Source organism: Palaemon carinicauda, unplaced genomic scaffold (assembly GCF_036898095.1).
Source record: "Palaemon carinicauda isolate YSFRI2023 unplaced genomic scaffold, ASM3689809v2 scaffold144, whole genome shotgun sequence".
NCBI lineage: Eukaryota > Metazoa > Arthropoda > Malacostraca > Decapoda > Palaemonidae > Palaemon > Palaemon carinicauda.
Window position 1 is genome coordinate 165,001 of NW_027168970.1, and position 4,954 is coordinate 169,954.

The following is a 4,954-nucleotide window of genomic DNA, read 5'->3' on the forward strand; positions in this document are numbered from 1 at the left end:
ATGTTCGTGACGTCACAGCGTAGAAAAGCAACAAAAGCCTTGGGCCTGCGTAACAATGTTGGTTCATTTCCTAAATTACATTTGTCGAGATAAATTATTACATTGGTTTTGAACATAATTTTTATTCTGCTGACTTATAAGAAGCTTTTATCTTTCAGTACCTATTCAGGTCTGATTAATTTCAAGATGTATGTCCAAAACACCTGCCCTTTGCTACTTACTCATTTGAATTATTAATATTTTATAAGCTAGAATAAGTAGGATTATTGTATGTATATTCCCTTAGAACTGCAAAGATTTCTCTTTCTATTTTGCACACAATCCTACCTCCTACTCACTCTTTACAACAATACATTGCCCTGCCTTAAAGTCCCGATATGACACCTCAACTGCGTTAGTCTACGCACCACGGCCCTCACCTGTTTGGAAGCTGAACCCAGGTGAGCCCACACAACCTGGGGGTCAGCCCCATTTGTTCACGCACCACCGTCCTGACCTGATGGTCAATCTGCATTGCTCTGACTCGCCCCACTTGACTTCCACCAAACAGAGGACATAGGAGTACTGGTATCCTGTCGGTTGGAGAGAGGCAAGATGATTCTGGGAACTGTGCTGGCAATACCCAATCTGCCAAGAAGCAAGGATTCCAGAGGTGGGCCAGAGGATGAAAAGTGTAAGCAACAAGCTGTAACAGCCCTTTTCTGGAGAAAGGGCTGCTTTGCAAGTACTGTAAGGAGGGCAAGTAAATCGTGTGGCCACTTACTGTAGTTTTCCCCCATTTTAGATTTGCTTAGATTGTGTGTACAGATTCAGTGTATAACTTTTTTTCTTTAGAGACTAGTACAGTCTCGGGTCACATATCCGCGTGTCCGCCCCTCTTCAATAATTTGCCATTGCAGAAGACCTCGAGTATAAGCAACCAGATATTTGCTATTCTTTTTGCATTCTTTGATATTTTCAATTATTTGCTTTTCTTTTTACCACAGTTAAGGTACTCGTCTTAACGATGTAAATTTTGCATGATAAAGTAACAAGATTAGGCTAATTACACCTTCATATCTTTACTCCTTCATTCCTTTGACTGTGTCTAATGGGAATACTTAATCTCGCGATAGTATACCCAATATATTGAAAGGAGTAAGTCTAAATAGCTTAAGAGTAATAAGTGTGTTAGCGAGTGACTTGGTATTAATTCTAGGCTTCGAAGGTAAAGCTCTTCATCTTTAACTTATACTTCAATACATCAATGCTCCCATCCATTGCCATTATTAACGTGTAAATTCCTGTCCAGCATCTCACTGGGATCCCTGGGACGGGGTCGAAACAGAGTCTAAAGCCCTGTCCACATGATCGAACATGCCCAACGGGCAAACGGTGATACCAGGCCACAATTTTTAGTGAAAATGATGGTTGATGACATCAGAAGCGGGAAAACTAAAGGCAGGGATCTGGCAACATTGTATGATGCTAGATCCCTGTCTGTGGTATTCCCGCTTCTGACGTCATTAACCCTCATTCTTACTAACTATTGTGGTCTGGTATCACTGTTTGCCCGTCGGGCATGCTCGATCGTGTGGACAGGGCTTAAGAGTGAGGTAGCTCTAGACCTGACAAAGCTAAAGTAAGCCATGAAATTTTTATTTCACGTGTGGAGTTTTCAGGCCTCTGGACAGAGTATAGTTTTTTTGCATTGAGAGTGAAGGTATGTGAACTACATCATCAAAGTTTTAAACATGTTTGTGCCTTGATTGTTAGTTCTCCCTTTCCTCCACTGCTGATCTTTGCTTATATGGTGTAGGGAGACTTTCCCGGAAAAACAAGTTCCCAAACGATTAAAAAATCAATAATTTCTCCACACGATTAGTCCTTCGAACCAGATCCCTTACCTTAGACTTATGAAGCATAAATGTATATCAGCTTGATCAAGCATACAGTACCTCACTAAGTCTGTTGACAGTTTGTCTAATGTGTAAAGCCCAAACTTTAATTGAAAAGAGAGATTTGTAGTCATTATGATCTTTTGGTATCGACCACGAGTTTGAGGCCTGCCATACACTATCATGTACACCTGACAGGTACGCCTGAACAGTTACGCCTGTCAGGTATACCTGATACCTGAAGAGCACACACACTCTTCATGCATACCTGTCAAGGTTGTCAGTTCGCCATGGATTCTCGAGAAGATGAGTTGTACTGTCCCTCATTATTTGTAGATTTTGAGAAATGTAAAAACAGACGGAAGAAACGCAAACAATGGTGAAAGGAATGGCTGCAAAGAAGAAATAAATTTACCCATATCAATCTTCTTAATGACTTGAAACATGAACCATCTGATTATAACAATTGTCTGCGCATGAATGAATCAGTGTATAACGAGTTGCTCTCACTTATATCTCCCTTGATTAAAGGAACTCAACTGCAAAATAAATCAAAATTACAAAGCTGTAACCAAAAAAGTTTAAACTGTACACATCAAAGGATTTTTAATAACTGAGAGACCACTTCAGGTACACCTGATGAAACTGCCAAACACGCATCAAGTTTACTCGCCTGTCAGGCAGAACTGGTCGAATTTTCATCAGTTGTCAGGTCGCCTGAGAGGCTAGTTTTTCCAGCCATACACTATCAGGTATACCTGTCAGGTGTACATGATAGTGTATGGCCGGTGTGACGGTCTGAACGATCTCCCGGTCTCAGAATTCTCCTTGACATTGTATAATGGTTCTTTTCCGCCATTAGCTCGCTTCGCTCGCATGAAAATGAAACATCAAGCTCGTATGTACTGGCAAGTGTTAATGTTGAGCTGCACACGCTAACATTACAGGAAAATAAAACATCTTATGCACTGGCAAACGGTAATGTTCGCGCATGCGCAGATTATCAAGGAGAATTCTGAGACCGGGGGATCGTTCAGACCGTCACACCGGCCTAAGGAAAGAACTGCGAAACCATATTAATATGCTGTTTGAAGGTTCTCTACAATTTGACGTAGGAACTTCATTTTTGTGTTGAATCGGTTCACCCATGTGTTGTGCTGGGTTTCATACTTGACCAGGAAATTCTAAGCTGCTTGACATAAGGTTTAGAGTTGTTCAGACGTTCGTGTTTACTACCCGGTGTACGTGTTCCGTACTAATTTTGCCATATTAACATTTCATTTGTATTCATTTTGTACCTTGGTTTTCTTCCCTTTGTGTCGTTTACCTTCCCCAATTTTCTAACTAATGTTCCCCGTATGCTTAGCACGTTCACTTGTCCAAAAAAGCGAATTGCTGCACTGTAATTTTAAGTTTTCATTGGTAACGTCTCTGCCTGGTGTTTACCAGTCGGCGGTTCGAGTCCCGCTCAGACTCGTTAGTGCCATTAGTGTCTGGAACCTTACCATCCTTGTGAGCTAAGCTTGGGGGGTTTGGGGGAGCCTATAGGTCTATCTGCCGAGTCATCAGCAGCCACTGCCTGGCCCTCCCTGATCCTAGCTTGGGTGGAGAGGAGGCTTGGGCGCTGATCATATAATATATGGTCAGTCTCTAGGGCCTTGTCCTGATTGCTAGGGAAATATCACTGTCCCTTGCTTCTGCCATTCATGAGCGACCTTTAAAACCTTTAAAGCCTTTAAAGTCCGTTTCATTCCACGTGTTTATTCTGAGATGGCGGGTCTTGTTTACAACCCAAACTAGAGGGTGATGTTTACCGTATGTAACTCAATGCGTGTTGTTTTATTAATTAACTATGTAGTTTTATTTGTAAATTCATGTTTAACACTTAAAAGCACGACATTGATTTAATCTTTATCTCCTGCATGGGGTAACTTGGTTCATCTTAAGGAGATTTTTGCTTATCTGTGTGAGAATATTCTGTGTTTGTCCCCTGTCGGAGGGTTGGTGTCCCCTGCGCGGGGAAAATTGGTGTCCTTTGCGTAAGGAAACCTTGTCTAGCCTCAACGAGAGGCAACATTTGTCTTTGCCTTCTGTCGGAGGGTTGGTGTCCCCTGCGCGGGGGAAAATTGGTGTCCTTTGCGTAAGGAAACCTTGTCTAGCCTCAACGAGAGGCAACATTTGTCTTTGCCTTCTGTCGGAGGGTTGGTGTCCCCTGCGCGGGGGAAAATTGGTGTCCTTTGCGTAAGGAAACCTTGTCTAGCCTCAACGAGAGGCAACATTTGTCTTTGCCTTCTGTCGGAGGGTTGGTGTCCCCTGCGCGGGGGAAAATTGGTGTCCTTTGCGTAAGGAAACCTTGTCTAGCCTCAACGAGAGGCAACATTTGTCTTTGCCTTCTGTCGGAGGGTTGGTGTCCCCTGCGCGGGGGAAAATTGGTGTCCTTTGCGTAAGGAAACCTTGTCTAGCCTCAACGAGAGGCAACATTTGTCTTTGCCTTCTGTCGGAGGGTTGGTGTCCCCTGCGCGGGGGAAAATTGGTGTCCTTTGCGTAAGGAAACCTTGTCTAGCCTCAACGAGAGGCAACATTTGTCTTTGCCTTCTGTCGGAGGGTTGGTGTCCCCTGCGCGGGGGAAAATTGGTGTCCTTTGCGTAAGGAAACCTTGTCTAGCCTCAACGAGAGGCAACATTTGTCTTTGCCTTCTGTCGGAGGGTTGGTGTCCCCTGCGCGGGGGAAAATTGGTGTCCTTTGCGTAAGGAAACCTTGTCTAGCCTCAACGAGAGGCAACATTTGTCTTTGCCTTCTGTCGGAGGGTTGGTGTCCCCTGCGCGGGGGAAAATTGGTGTCCTTTGCGTAAGGAAACCTTGTCTAGCCTCAACGAGAGGCAACATTTGTCTTTGCCTTCTGTCGGAGGGTTGGTGTCCCCTGCGCGGGGGAAAATTGGTGTCCTTTGCGTAAGGAAACCTTGTCTAGCCTCAACGAGAGGCAACATTTGTCTTTGCCTTCTGTCGGAGGGTTGGTGTCCCCTGCGCGGGGGAAAATTGGTGTCCTTTGCGTAAGGAAACCTTGTCTAGCCTCAACGA